The sequence below is a fragment of the Balaenoptera musculus genome, chromosome 3, assembly GCF_009873245.2.
Source record: "Balaenoptera musculus isolate JJ_BM4_2016_0621 chromosome 3, mBalMus1.pri.v3, whole genome shotgun sequence".
NCBI classification, from domain to species: domain Eukaryota; kingdom Metazoa; phylum Chordata; class Mammalia; order Artiodactyla; family Balaenopteridae; genus Balaenoptera; species Balaenoptera musculus.
In genome coordinates this window covers 25111623-25127826 of record NC_045787.1, presented here as the reverse complement: position 1 = coordinate 25127826, position 16204 = coordinate 25111623, and the positions used below count along the sequence as shown (strand labels likewise).

The following is a 16204-nucleotide window of genomic DNA, read 5'->3' as shown; positions in this document are numbered from 1 at the left end:
GCCGGTTTTCTATAGACCACTTATCTCCTTATGCCCTTTGTGAGCCTCTCCCAGAAGGGGGAGCCAGGGATAGCCACGGTGGGGAAAGAAGCAGTCTTGAGCATCGGGAAAGCAGGGCAACCCAGGGACACTTAGAGGAGGGCACAGGGAATGCAGGCAAGCACCAAGAAGATGAAAACACTGGAACTCCACTTCCACCTTCTTCACTCTTGAATCAGCTGGGCTTGATGGAGACAGATGTCTACCCCAGATTTACTGCCTGGCTAATTACTTAACGTCTTTGAGCTTCATTTGCTCATTCACTCACCTATCTTGGAAAACAAAAAAACGAACCAAAATCAGTGGGCCTACCATGTGCGGCTGATCTAAGCCAAGATATGCACAGATCAAGCATCATTCTTGCCACTTAGTTCCACCAGGAGACAGATAAGCGAGGAAACCACTTCAAAACAGTAAACACTATCTCACAGAGTTGTTGGGCAAGGATTTAAGAAGTAAATATAAATTAAGGGCCCACATAAAATAGAGAGTCAACAAGATCACTTCCAACCACTTACTCGCTTAGAGCTGCTCCTATTTTAATAAGTGCTGACAAGGGACTGGTGCATCCCAGATCAGGGTTATCCTAACTGCCATTCCAGGTCTGGGAACCACTGCCCTAGAGGCGGTGCTAGAGAGACATACAGACTAGGACAGTCAACCCACACCAGACCCTCCCAGGCGCAGCAAGCCCAGCCCGCTGGAATCGCAATGCACAGATAACCTAAAACCTTCTCTGAGTCTTTGGTTTCAACCTTCGCCCCAACCAAGTGTGTGATCGGAGCTGCTGATGAGCAGCAAACCGGAGAGATTTAAATTTCATCTCCTTTTAATTTTCCCACCCACCCCCTGCCAAAAATGCCTACACGCAGGGAACAGCCTACGCGGAAAGATGGCCAGAAGGCGGGCAGCAGGAGAGAAACATCACAGATTCTACTGCTGGGGGGAGTCGGGAAGACCCACAGCCTTCTCAGGCTGGGAGCGAGGGAAAGCTCCACGAGCCCGGATCAATCTGGGCCTCGTTTTGGCTTCAATCAGAGCAGGTGTGGTTCTGCGTGTTAGGATTACGTGTTACGTTTTGGAAAGGGGGGGACCATTTTTAAAGCGGTGTGATGGTCATTTTTCTGGTCCACCCACCTACCTTACAGACGAGGAGAGGAGTGTGGGGAGGGGAAGGGACACGTCCACAGTCACACAGACCATCTGTGAGAAAGTCAGGTCTAGAATCCAAGTCTTCTGTCTCTACCACTCTCATCTCATACTGGTAACTAAACTAACCACCACCGACCATACAAAATCAATTGGCCAAGGACACCGTTTGCCTAACCAAATATCTTGATGCTCAATCTGGGAAATGGGGCTGGCGCTCCCAGGTGGCTCATCTGAGCAAGGCCCCAAAGCTTACCAGCAAAATGGCCAACCAGACATTTCCAGAAGGAATCTCTGCGGTCAAGTCAGCTGCCCATTGCATCATTTTAAATTTGTGACTTCAGTCCCACTCGGCCTGAGATTATTCATGGTAAACTAAAGAATGGGGGCTCTTTCTTGGGAATAAAAGTATATGCAGGGTTTTAACAAAGAAAAAAAAATAACATACCTAGGGAATCCCAGCTCTCTCACGCTCAGGACCCAGAGCTCTGCAGTCATTCATGCACGGCTCGTGGGCCACGGTGTGAGTGAGGTGCCCCGTGGGAGAGCGTGGCGGCCAGCCCAGCTCAGGTGCAGGCTTGTGGGACTGCGTTTTTGGAAAGCTAGCTCTCTGAGGTCAGGTTGTAGGGCCATTCACACCACAGGGACTGGGATGGCACAAGCCTGGCATGTGGAAAAACAGAACAAGTAGATGGATTTGATGGCTCTGCCATCAGGAGGAGCAGAGCCAGCATTGAACGTGCCCTGGAAACCTGCCAGCATTGGCAGAAAAGTCAGCAAGCCACAAGAGCTCTCACTGGGAGCTCCTCTGCACAGTGTGTCGAGGACAAAAGGAGGTGGATGCTTGGGTCACTCCTTGTCAAGTTTTGGGGTCTTGAGACAAACACACGCCAACCAAAGGGCTCCTTGGAAATAAGGCAGAGCACAGTGGAAGGGAGATCTTGCCCAAGTAGCCCCTGAAACTCAGGGGAGGGGAATGCACAGGAGGGAAAACCTTTCATGTGAAGACTGTTTGCAATGAACAAAAGTATCAGGTTCTTGTTTACTCTTGCTGCCTTGGGATAATAGCATTTCATTTCACTTTTAGAAGTATCCTAATTTGATTTTAAAAAAAGCCTATGGTCACCCTAGTCAAAGGGCCTTTTCTAAAGGCGATAATTTAAAATTCCATTTTTGAGCACAATCTCCTAATCTCTCAATCCGTGCCAAGGATGACAAACAGCTGGCCTACCAGGCCCCTCGCTCCCCTCCCCGTGACAGACATTGTTAATGGATCACAGCTCTTCTTCCTGCTGATCCTAGACATAGAATCTTCTCAAAACAAATCTGCTGACGGCCAAGGAAATGAGTTGACTCCTGAGTAGATACTGATTTGCCCTGGCTGGTCTATATCTCATCTGTTCAGGAAGCCACTCACGAGGGCTTCCACTTCCTGAGGCCAGGAGGACACAGCCACAAAAGCCTTTCCCTGGCTGCACCTACCTAGGCGTTTGTCTTGGCCAAAGCCAAGACTATTCTTTTATTTTGGGGGGAGGAGCGGGGGATTGGCAGTGACTCCTGCCCAGGACGCCAGGAATCCAACCAACACTGCCCGACTTCCAAGCAGACCAAACCGGCTAGAGCCCCACAGCTCTGTTCAGAGCCCTGTAAGTGGTTGCTCACGCTGCTCCAAGGCACAGTCTCTATAGCGGCTTGCTCTAATGCTAGGCCCTCCCGTGGCTTTATGGATCAAGTTTCACTAGTTTTTGTTTTTTAGTTTTTCCTCCCAGAGTTTGGCTGTGGTAGGAGGCACACTTCAGACAAACTCTGCTAAAATTTCACATGCTGTTTCCTAGAACAGACCCTTTAGTTCTTGGTATCAGAAAAAATTCATTTACATGGTTTAGGGAACACCTTACCACTAAAGTATACAAGGAGCATTACACTGAAAAGTGCAGATTTTCACCAAGGCAGGACATGGGGGCATAAGTATAACTTGAAATCAAAGAAATTTGACCTCACAAAGACCTCCTTCCCTCCAAAGAGGGGAAGATACTAAAGCAGGAAGGCTAAGAGGCTAATGGCACACTCCTCTAGGAATGGACAGGTCTCTAACGAGCGTGGAGTATGGAGAAGTGAGCAGGAGGTGTGCACAGTGAAGGGCCAGTGAAGACGGTTTGGCCGCAGGTTCACAGGTTCAGTGAGACCTGGAAAAGGATCTCTTAGGTGGTGTGTGAGAATTTCCTGGAGGAGGGACACTTCTAAGATCTGTTTTATTTTTTTCAGCAAATGTTTATTGAGCACCTACTATGTATCCGGCACTGTTCTAGATGCTGGGAAGAAACTAATGAAGAAAGCAGACAGAGATAAAAGTCAGTCTCCTTCTCTCTCTCTTTCTCTCTACCTCTTTCTACACCGCCCCCCCCCCCCACCCAGGTATTAACAGCATTTTTATTTGGATGGTGGGATTGTCTTTATTGCCCTTTCACTCCATCCGTATTTTCTGATTTTTCTACAACAAATATGAATTTCTTTTTTAATATGAAAAATACTATTTAAAAATTAAATACAAACAAGAAAACGCTGAGCACGAGCACCAGGAAGATGCAAGGCAAGGGGCGTCCAAGGGACACTCAGGATCCGTTCATTTGAATGATGAAGCTGAGGACAAGGGTGACCCAGTGACTGGCATTCTCACTCCGTGCTCTCTAGTCTCTCCAGGGACCTGCTGAGGCCTCAGCCTGCAGACTTCAGGTACCCCAGGTGGAGACAGAGCCAGGAGCAGAAATGACACACACTAACACAGAACTTCTTATCTTACCAGGATCAGAATTTTTTTAGCACTACTAAGCTTTTTAGTAAAGTTCTCTAAAGCCCCCTGAAATCATTTGAATATATCCTTAGCCTCAATAATTATACATACAAAGAAAAAAAAAAAGGACAAAGAGAACACAGGTTTTACACTAAGATTCTTTCCTGTTCGAACTACAAAGGGAAAAAAATCTTTCTTTTTCTTTTTTCTTCAGAATTAGCATCAAGATATCAAGCACTGGCAAAGGGAATAAATGTCAAGAGAAAAAAGATTTTATGACTCATTCAAATGATATCAATATCAAAGACACTCTTGAAGCAAGTCATTTTCTTTCCTTTTTTATTTTTAAAGGGAATGAAGACCCTCTCTTGGACACCAGCTGAGACAGAAAGGACGTTTTTTGCCTAATAAGGAAGTGGCCGACCCTCCCCTGATCCTCCTCTGTCAGTGGCCAGTAAACATGGGTGAGACAAGCCCTGCCCTGGTTTCGAAAGAAACCAAACTGACAACTCTGCCCAAATCTCAAGGAACTGATATAATTTTCAGTACATGCCTGTGATTTAGAAAAGGAAACCACTTTAGAGCAGGGTGAAGCCAACCACCAAGCCATAACCCTCAACAGGACCATGCTTTTCAGTTCAATTGTGGCAAGAGAAATTCCACCTATGAACTCTTTAGAAAGTAACTACCTCAGAACGTTCCAGACAAACCCAGTTCTATGGACTTTGGAGGCCAGCCCTGTATAACGCTGTTACCACATTGCTAAGAAGTTGCATGCGCTTGGGGTTATAAAATAGGCAAAGTTAGAGGGGAAAAATGGAAAGACCAGGACAGAAAAACTACACATGTGATGTCACCTGAGCCATTTACCTGTGCCGGAAATACTGATTTCATCGCTCACGCTCCGGCCACTCAGAATGCAGAGTCATTGCCTGGGACAGCAAACGACACATCAGGTAGGCCTGGCTATTCCGTGTCGTCCATGGGCGCACCTCCTCCGTTGCTTCAGTATCGAAGGCAGTATCTAATCTCCTGGCTGAGAATCCGACAGAGAGTGGGCCCTCTAGGAGGGGTTGCTGGGGACGGATGAAGGGACGGGTAATGTCGCTATTATGAAAGACCTGCCCTGTAAGAACCTGTAAGGATGCCACTGGGCCTGCCTTCAGAAGAGCCATTTACACATCCTTCTAGCAATAACTTCGGCTGTTCGGTCCACGAGCGATTTATTATCTGCAAAATGCTAGGTACCATACAAGATATAGGAGCAGAAAAATAGGATGGAGTTCACACTCTAGTTGAAGAGGAAAGACAGGCAGCAACTAGCAGTAGAATATAATCAAGTATGAAAACATGTTATATAGACTCACAGGAGGTCAAGAACAATGGATGGATGGCACGGCAAACTCACCAAGAGGAAAAGAGTTCTCATGTTATTCATATAACATCCTCCAAAAGGAAAGATAGACTGGCTAGCCTAAAAGAATATTTGGAAGAGTTTCTAATTTGTTTAGAAGCCCACTTTTTCACCCAGAACTACTAATTAACATAGAGCAGAGAAATTACTCGATAGTTAGATAGGTAGACAGATAAAGTAATAGAAACAATATCGTCTGATTCCCAGCTTCTAGAAGAAGTTGATAAGTCAAATGCCTTCAGAGGCCAAGCATATAAATCTGATCAAACACCTATGTTCTGAGTGTTCTACACCCATTTTTTCACTTAGTCCTTGGTGCAATCCTCTCGGAAGATACAAATAATTATCCCACTTAGATTAAGAAACAGAGGGTCCAGCAAGTTACGGCTTTGCAAGTTTACGAGTTTGGCTGAAGTCATACAACCAGCAAATGGTTCAGCAGAGACTCGGGGAGGAAGTTCTGCCTTCAAAGCCCCAGCCTCCATCATCACTCCCCTCTCTCACCATGGAGACATGGCAGCAAGTGCTGGGCCTGGTGGGTGCTGAGGCCTGGACCCCCGTGACAGTGAACAGCCGCTACTGAGTTCCAGCAGATGGGTGCATGCCAGAATGCCAGGACCCAGAGAAGTAAACAAACAAACAAACAAACCTACACTTAAAAATGTGAAATCTCTTGATTTTAAAATATTGACAACAAATCCGATCCTTAAAAAATGAAAAAGAACCACTCAGCAAACCCAACAAAACCATGTGCAACGAGCTTCAGCTCACGTCCCTCCAGTGGGCAACCTCCGCTTTACACTTTGCCAAGGCTCATCTCACATGGGTGGTTTCACTTTTCACAATAACCTTGTGAAGGAATTATTATTATTTCTGATGGAAAATCCCTGAAGGCTCGGGGAAGGTGGATGACTTTCCTGCAAATGCACCTGTTCGCAAGCAGAGGGCCTGGGCTCAACATCCAGGCCCTTGGTGAATGAAGCTGGGCTCCCTTGAACTCCACCACACTGTCAGTGCATCCTCCCGGCAGCCTGCTGGAGAGAGCTGTCCTTTGATTTACAGGTTGTTCCCTTTTCCCTATGAAAATGTAACTATCCATAGGCAAGGTCATGGGTTGAAGTATTTACTGGTCAATGAACCTTGCATTTAATAAACATGTATTTGAAAGAAGGAACCAGATCCTTTCCAAAGAGCAGTTTTCCTGGGGGGAGAGTTGCAGACAGCATGAGAAGAGGGATGGGGTGGGGGCATCATGAGGAGGAGCGAACACTATGGAAGCAGATGTACAAGCATCTCTCTGCTTCATAGTCTTGCCGAGATCTGGCACTGGTGGATCTACTCCTCCCCCGGGAGACCTGGCAATGAGAGGAACCTGCAGTACCTGATGGTTTCCCCCAGACTCTCACTAGTAAGAGAGGGAAATCTGGCTGAGAACTCCAGTATTCTGACTGCAGGTTCAGCTTTCTCTTTTATTTTTCCTGACGCCACCCTCTTGTTTATCACAACAGACTGAGCCCAGAGCTGTCCTGACTTTGTAGGTCTCAGTTTGAATTCACTATAGAGCTATGGATGCCAATGTATCAAAATAAGACCCCGAGTAAATTCTCGGGGAGAGCTTTTCTTTAAAAAATAAGTAAATAAATTCTGACCCTTAACTGAATCAATTCTCATTGCAAAAAACAAAAAAAAAATAGAGAAAATAGAGAAATACATAAGGAAAATAAAGTCACCCACAATCTCACCAATCAGAGACAACCGCAATTTTGGATTCCTTCTTCAGTCTTTTTCCAAAGTGTGTGTGCGCGCATGTGTGTGTACACGTGTAGTATTTTGTGCTTGGTTGAGGTCATACTCTATACTCCATTTTTAAGCTTGTATTTTCACTTGTTATATCTTAAACATTTTACCGTATCGTTATAATTCTTCAAAGACTGATGTTTTAATAACTGTGCAGTACTATAACAAATGGATCACCATAATTTATTTTACTAGTTCTATTCCTTGGGACTTTAGGATATGGCCCATTGTTTTTTGCATCATTAAGTGATGCTCTGATGAATACAAAATTGTCTCTATTTCCAATTTTTTCTTCAAGATGTATTTATAAAAAAGGAATTCGGGGCGACAGGGCACGCACCCTGAGTCTCTTTATACACATTGTCAACATGCTTTCTGAAAAGACTATAGTAATTTACCTTAAAATTGTAAAAAAATCTTTGCCCCTTAGTCTTTCTTAACTTCAGAAACAACTGCTCTTCTGAAGAGATGGGGCTCCCTCCCCTTGAGTATCGCTAAATAATACCTACGCAATAACTGCAGCTGTGTTCTTCCCCATGAAGCTTTTATTTCATTTCGCTTCATTTTTGACTAGTAAATGACCATGCAACACTTGCTAAAAGAGGCAAAAATGCACTTTATTGTTTTTCTCTGGTGAGTAGGCTGCAGTGAAGTTCTGTGAAACGGAACTGAATCTATCCCAATCACGTAAATCAAGATGAACAGGCCTGAAGGAGAAGCATTCCGTTTGAAATGGCAGTGGTGATTTAGAGCCATGTGGCCAAAATGCCCATTAGCTGTTTGTCATGAATATTTTTAGAAAGTGCAGAACAAGACTGTGACGAGAACCAGGGCCATAGTGTCCCCGTCTCCCCAGGAATCTGCCTGAAGCCTTCAAAAGCTGGCCAGGAATCAGCTGTGCTCCCTGGGCTGACAAACCCGGCACATACACACCCCGAAGAGCATTAAAGGCACAGCAGATGGAGACAGGACACACAGCTGCTCTGAGGACCGTCCCTCTGAGGACTGGCCCTCTGAGGACAGTCAAGATTTCCACTTAGCGCAGGTAAAGAACTTCTGTTATCAGACTGTGTAGACATGAGAAAGGTTGAGGTTAAAGCTGAGGACCCCATCTGTGGTGATGTGGACCATTATTTCTCAGCTCTCTGAAATGATTCTGGGGAAAAATCCCATGATCTAAATATATTATAGATTTCAATCTCTCTAACCTTCAAAAAATGTCCTTTTCATTGCTCTTCTTCAGGTCTGAGGTTTTTCAGAGTGAATGAAGCTTGTGGCAGAACTGTGTGACCCTGAGCAAGTCACTTAATCTCTCTGAGCCTCAGTTTCCTCATCAGAAAAGTGGGTCAATAATAATGTCTGCCTCGTAGGGGTCTTGTGGGAATTAAACAAAATAATCCATACAAAGCACTCAGCAGAACACCAGTACTGTAAGATGCTCTCAGCAACTGCTAATTTTAATCCTGGAGGTCATGGTATAGTTCAAAAGCAGATTTATCCAGCTATAAATTATTGGCACATTTTACTTCTGGAAACCACAGCTCACTAGCCTCCCCAACAGAGGAAGGGAAAGAAAAGAAATGAAACCTAAAGAGTCACATTTGCATTATTTTAACCACTCCTGTGAGCCGCATAATGGGAGGAGGAATTTGTACCAACTGCTAAAAATGAAATTATTAAATGACCTGCAGCTATTTCTGTCCCCACTGAGCAGCTTTCAGAGGATGAGGACATGCAAAGGATGTACATTTGTGTGAACTCTGCCCGGAGTCAGGACTTTTCCTCTGATTCTATCCTCCCCTCTTCCAACAACAGGCAGGCTGTCCTGAAGTTCCATGGAAAGGCCGAGCCTCTCGCAGCCCCAAGGGGTGAGTGCCCCCACTCCGGTAGGACAGCATCAGAGACCTGGGGTGCAGCCTTATTCCACCACTGGCTACGCAAGTCACTTCCCCTTTCAATAAAATAAGGCCAGATGGAACTCGGGGTCATCTCTAAACTTCTTTTTAGTGATACGAGAGTTTGTGGTTCTCTCCGCATAAGCAATTTTAAGATCAAAAATACTTTCTTCCTGTGGACCTTGTGAAAGTCTCTTTTATTGCAGTTGCTCACATCAGGGTGAGCAAATGAGTCAAAGATGGTTGAATGTGAGGTCGAAACAAGGTTACATGGCAGCTGGTAGACTTGTGAGATTCAGAGCAAAAAACCTGCATCAAATTAGGTCAAGTCAGGTATTTATTGAAGGGCTGAATCACGACCACGCACTGTAACAGGCCCCCATGAGATACCCAGAAGCCCGCTAGCCCTGTATGGACTTCCAGGCTGAACACGAGCAGTTGACAGGAAGATAAGCCAAAAGCAAGAAACTTGTTCATTATTTTAATGATATTCTTTTGTTTAGCTGACCCCTGAACAACATGGGGGTTACAGATGCCAACTGCCTGTGCAGTTGAAAATCTGCCTATAGCTTTTGACTCACCAAAAACTGTTGACTGGAAGCCCTACTCATAACACAAATAGTCGATTAATACATATTTTGTGTGTTATATGTATTATATACTGCATTCTTACAATAAAGTAAGCTAGAGAAAAGAAAATGTTATTAAGAAAATCCTAAGGAAGAGAAAATACATTTACAGTACTGTACTGTACAATGTCACAAGTTTATGTCATCTGTTTACAAGATGAATCATCTGTCAGTACCTACATCATATTGTCTTAAATGATACAAAACGCTATGGAGGTTATACGTATTACTAACACTAGACATCAAAAATGAAAGAATAATGTGAAAAAGAAATTCCTATTTATTTACAGGTATAACGACTCATGCATTGATAAGGAAGCAGCAATGTGATTGCTTTATGGTAGCCTAGTGTAATTGATAAAATTGCTTCACAGTAGCCTAGCCTGTATACTAATGAATAAATTGTTATAAAATTTTTATGGCATACAGTATTACAGTATTGGAAACATTGTTACATTAAGAAAAAAAACCTTACCTATGAAAATAGGCTCATACACAGCTTCTCCAATTAGGAGAGACAGGCATACTGTATAGTAAGGTAATTCTTTGAAAGCAAAGTTATAAAACAGTAGAAAAACTAATAAGTTATTAGTTTTATGTTAAATATCACTCACCTTATGCCTATGTAAGGACAGACTAGTATCTACATATATTTTATGCATTCATGACATTTCTAACTTTTTCTTCATTTTTTTGCTATTTCTAGGCTACGTGGTTCATTGGTTTTTTCTTTTTTTAGCAAATCTCCAAAAATGTTTCCAATATATTTACTGAAAAAAAAGCCCACTATAAGTGGGCCCATGCAGTTCAACCCCACGTTGTTCAAGGGTCGACTCTACTTACAAAGTTATCATAAATCATTGAATGTTTTTTTGAAGAATATTTTCCATCCAATGAATAGCTGAAAAGCTATACAGCAAAACATAAGATACTGTTAGAATCACTTTCATTTTAGATGATTCTGATTCAGTGCATTCCTCTGCCCTCCCAGGTAAGACCACCTTAATAATTTTATTCCTAAAACTGCCACCTTAGAGTTCCTTTACGTACTTTATAATTTGGGATATCTTAAAATACAGAGTTTACATAAAATGGGTAATGGGAGGTCATTGTTGGGCCCTTCTTGGTTATCTCCAGCAGGCTGGTAAGCTCCCATCAGTCCACGTGTGCTCATCTCTTCTACTTCTGTCTTACACATAGAAAAGTCATCAAGAGCCAAGTACCAGGAGCATGGAAGGAAGCAGTGACCCAGTGACACATTAAGTTCCCCCACGCCACCTGAAACAGTGTGTGAGCCGGGCCAGCACAACTTTGGAACAAATCCCCTTCAGCTCATCCCTCCAACCAGATAGCTATTTCTAAAGTTCCCCCAATCTCTCCATCCGCAACCCTCACAATTTGGCGCTGCCACTACACTCACAGGGGCTCACAGAGAGACTGTGTGCTACAGTAGAAGAAGTCAGATTTGGACAAGTACATCTAATAGTTCCGACTGATCAAGAAACAAATCTGTTTCAATTAGTAGAACCCTTGGAGGCAAGGGATAAAAACTCAACCTGAAGAACAGAAGAAGGGAATTTATCAACACATATAAATGAAAAGTCCATGGGGAATGGGGATAGCTCTCGACACGGCTGGATCCATATACACACTCGCCAGGAGTCTTGATTTTTCTGTCTTCTGTGCTGGCTTCATTTCCAGCTGGCACTCTGCACATGGTAGCAAAGAGGGCCACCAGCAGCTGAAGGTTCTATGCTACCAGCTCAGAAACTCCAGCTGAGAGCTTATGCCTCTTTCCCAGTGGTTCTAGCAAAAGTCCTGAGATGGATTCTCATTGTCTAACTTGGATCATGTGCCCATCACTTAACCAGCCTCTGAGTTACGTGCTGGCTCCTGGAGCTAGAGGGTAGGACAGACCCCCTGCGGCACATGGACTGAGTGAGAAAGGGCATCCTCCAGAGCAAGGGGTCAGGGGGAAGGGTGTCGGAAAGACAGACACCAAGGATAGCCCTAAACAGGAGGCTTAGTCGTCTGAACCACATTCACCCTGGGCTTTGTCTGTTCTCAGTGTGGTGCATCCTCAGTCCTATTTCACAAAGAGTTGTTCCCAGTCAAGAATCTGAGCACAGTCAGCTCTCCGGGGCGCCCCTTGTGCTCCCTTCCAGGCACCCCTCGTGCTCCCTTCCAGGCACCCCTCGTGCTCCCTTCCAGGCACCCCTTGTGCTCCCTTCCAGGCACTGCCCTCCTAAGGGTAACCACTATTCTGCTTCTAACACCACAGATACATTTTGCCTGTTATTACACTCCATAGAAACAGCATTGCATGGAATGTGCTTTTATGACTGTGCACTTTTCCGTAGGTACATTATACGTCAATAAAAAGTTTATTTTAAAAAAAGAGCTGATTATGAAATTTTCCTCACTTTACCAACATCAGAAACTGTGCAACTTTCAAGGACTTTCTCAGCTTTTTCTGAAATGGCCTTGTCTCCAAATGAAACAATCTCTTGGATAGCAAATTCTTTCAGCATCTGCAGTAAACCACAGGTGGCCAAGGTCACAGGCAGTGGGGCCCATGCGAGGGGCTTGCTATGCTCTTCGGCCTCCTACCTGCTTCTGCACAGCCTTTCAGCCTGGGCTCTGTCTTCTCACAGCGGGGCGTTTGGGAAGACCCTTTGCTGTTCTTTGCATCTGGATGGCAGAGGTCAGCAGAGGGCAGCTGTCAACCAAGCAACGACCTGCCAGTAAGCCTTTGAAGGCTCGTGGGCAGAAGAGAGATGGCATTGCTGGGTCACTCCAGAGCAGTGATTCAGGGACCCCTTAAAGAATGATGACAGTTACAAACTCTGCCTTGCACCTCTCAACGCTGAAGCTCATCTGTGGATAAACCCCAAAAGTCTATGGATTCCAGGTGAAAACTTCTCTATAAGGCAGAACTAGAGCAAGCCAACAGGTGACACTGGCCACCCTTGGGAGGTAGGGTGTCCCTCTGCCCTAGAATTGTGCATGCAGGGGATGGACGGGCTTCTATAAGGTTTGTTATAGACAAGACTTCCTGGAATGGGTGAGAAGGTGGATTACATTATCTTTAAGGCTCTTTCTAAGGCTCTGATTTCATGATTCTAACAAAGCCCCTCTAATGGTCCTAACAGCAGACCAGAGGCTAGACCATCAATGTTAAATCCTCAAAACAAAACAAAACACGGATTACCATGTAACTGAGTAATTCCACTCCTAAGTATATACCCCAAAGAACTGAACACAGGCATTCAAACAAATAATTGTACATGAATGTTCTTAGCAGCACTATTCAACATAGCCAAAAGGTAGAAACAACACAAATGCCCATCGACAGATAAACAGATCAACAAAATGTTGTACATCCATGCATGCAATGGCATATTATTCAGCTTTAAAAAGGAATGAAGTTCCAACACATGCTCCAATACATGAATGAGCCTTGGAAACACTATGCTAGAAGAAGTCAGATACAAAAGGCCACAGATTGTATGATTCCATTTATATGAAATGTCCAGAAGAGTTGACTCTACAGACAGAGAGCAGATTAGCGGTTGCCAGGGGCCCGAGGTCGGGGTGCGGGGGTGATGGAGTGAATGGGGAGTGACCGGTAATGGGTACAGAATCTCTTTCTGACGGATGATGAAAATGTTTGGGAACTAGATAGAGATGATGGTGGCACAACACTATGAATGTACTAAATGCCACTGAATTGTAATCTTATGTTATATGAATGTTACCTTAATACAAAATAAATGAATAAGACCAATGATGAGCGAGCAGGCTCTGTGCTGCCCTGGGCTCCCAGGTTGCCTGGCAAATATGGGACCCCTCTCCATTCTGGGCCTCCTAACCGGGCCTGCCCAGCCCACAGTCATTTCCTGGATTTGGAATTTTAAACTAAAGCAAAAGAATAACAACATCATCAACAAAAACACCAGCCACCCTGAAAAGGCTCTTTACCCTCTAATACCCAACCTCCAGGCTAGAAACAGAAGAGGCAGATGGAAATTAACCCTTTCGAGCCATAAGGGTAAGCATTTTAAGCCTGAAAACACCTTGGGAGCGAGCGCAGAGGCTAGAGGATTTCCCCTAAACTCCAAATAAAGCAAAGGAATTCCCTCTAGTCCTATCATGGCTCACACAACCTCGAGAAGACACAACAGTACTTGAAGGCCTCAAAATCCACTATTTCGTTTAGGCAGATCCAGCAAATGGCTGGGTCATGAGAATCATCACCCAACTACCCACCCCACTGTTCCTTTAATCAAACCCTCTTTTGCCTTTTAGAGCAAGAATGCATCAATTTAACCCAGATAACCAAGTGATCCTCAAGTTTTACAATGATATAAAAGGTAAATAATTTCATGGTCCATCCCATGACAAAGTTGGTGACTTTCTTATTTTGAGACTCATTCCAAGATACCCCTGAAAACACTGATCCCTGAGGTCTGTTGTATGGGATGACCACTCAGCCATTTACCAGGTAGAGATTTTTCCACCACCCCGATCCCAACTCCCTTACTCACTCACACACACACACACGCACACACCCCTATTTGTGGCTTGACTTCCCGGAGGAATTTCTTCCTTAGCTGAACTGCCCTCCTTATAACAGCGGGGAGCTACCCTTTCATGTGGTCCAACTGAACAGAGATGCACTTGCATCAGAGTCACACGCCCCCAGCCTTCACAGGTACAGGTCCTGCAGAAAGAGCGACTGATGTGAGTGGCAGTACTACTGGAGTATCTTGTCAAACAGCTGCTCCTCACGGTGTCTAAAATTAGAGGGCAAACAAGAAATCATTCATCCCCGGAGCTAACTTGTAAGAGAGAATTTCCATTCCTTAAGAGGTATGAAGAGGTTTTACTCCTTCTCAACTAAATCTTGCTAGAAGTACATAGGAATGAAGAAGAGTCACAGAGCAAATATTTATTAAGCACCAACTCTGTGTATGACACTTGAGATGGAAAGAGTTACGAGATACACTCCTTGTCCTCTTAGAATGTATAATTGCTTTGAGTGGAGAAGACACGTATATTGAAAACAGATACAACCATTTTGTAAAAATACCTCTCAGGGGAAAAGAAATTATTCTTAAATTGATGGATAGATGAAAACAACTGGGGACAGACCTTGAAACCCTAACCTGACATTCCTTCCAGTGTAATGGAAAACAAAGGCCTTGAAAGAGGAACAATCTGAATTTGAATACCATCCCCATCCTGCATAGGCTGCGTCACCCTGACAAGATACTAAACCTTTCTAAGTCTCACTTTTTCCATCTGTAAAATGGGCATCATGCCACCTATTCTGCAGGGTGGTTGTGAGCATCCAATAAGAAACAAATTTAATAGAACATGGAAGATGTGCATTGTATAATAGCTATAATATAAATAGCACATGACAGAGAAATTAGTCAATAATACATAAAAATAGCTATGAATTGGAGGCTGAGTATGGGACTTGCACTATCTAAATTAATCTTCCCAATGACTTTGTTATTAATCATCTTATAAATTACTTTATAAATTTAATTTCATAGACATTGCGTTTGTTAAGGCAAACTAATCTTTGCAGTCAAGGAGCCCGTAAATCTCTGAATTTTCCTAGGCTAGATAGAAACTGTAAAGAAGCATCATATCGGGTGTAGTCAACTAACATTGTCTTCCCACCACCCTTAGTGCTTGCCAAGCAGCCCCCAAAACAAGGGCCCTGCAATGCCCAGACAGTCAAGTGACTCACATAAGTGGATTTGTGTTTTGTATTCAGCTTACAGTACACTCCTCTTCAAAATTCATGTTGTCCATCCCATTTACTGGACAATTACTTCTCTCAGGGCAATGGTTCTCAAAGAAGAGGAGGGATTTTGCCCCTTGGGGACATTTGGCAACATCTGGAGACGTACTTGGTTGTCACAAGTGTGTGTTTGTGTTGGGGGGGCGGGTGAGCGGAGCTTGGTACTGGCGTCTAGTGGATGGAGGCCAGAGGATACGGCTGAGTATCCTGCAATGCCTGGGCCAGCCCCTCCTGCAAGGAGCCACTGAGGTTGGGAAACCTTGCCTTAGGGGCAGAGAGGGAATCTTAGATTTCCTTGTAGCCATAACACATGCCCAGAGGTAGTCAGAGACGGTCTTGCAGCGAGAGCCCAGCTTCATGGAATGCAGCCTTGCATATTTACAGCGGGAGACGGTATTGGAGGAAAGAAGGATTTCAACCAACCTCGCTCTCGGAAGAGCCCAAATGACATGTCGCCAAAATGAAGAAATATAGCCCCAGTCAAGCCTCTTGAGTGTCAAGGTCAATGCCTACCCTTTGCGAGGAGGCTCTCAGCTGGCTCTTTAGTATCTGAATGGGGGATGTTTTGTGTGGCCAAACCTGTGGTCTGGGCCACAGTAGAAGGCACAGGGCCAAGCCTTACACAGGACTGTCATCCCCAGGCTCAGGCCCACTCCTGCCCTGCACCCCGTG

The 16204-nt window shown here is 44.5% G+C and overlaps 1 protein-coding gene and 1 long non-coding RNA gene across 2 annotated transcripts in view; one reads left to right on the top strand and one right to left on the bottom strand.

Moving 5' to 3' along the window:
* The window catches only part of PDZD2 (PDZ domain containing 2), a 373142-nt gene that overhangs the window by 276875 nt on the left and 80063 nt on the right, over positions 1-16204 (bottom strand). The window lies entirely within an intron of this gene.
* LOC118892218 lies at positions 8114-13403 on the top strand. Its single transcript, XR_005019259.1, has 3 exons — positions 8114-8235; positions 9006-9076; positions 10915-13403. It is a non-coding gene; the product is annotated as an uncharacterized LOC118892218 (long non-coding RNA).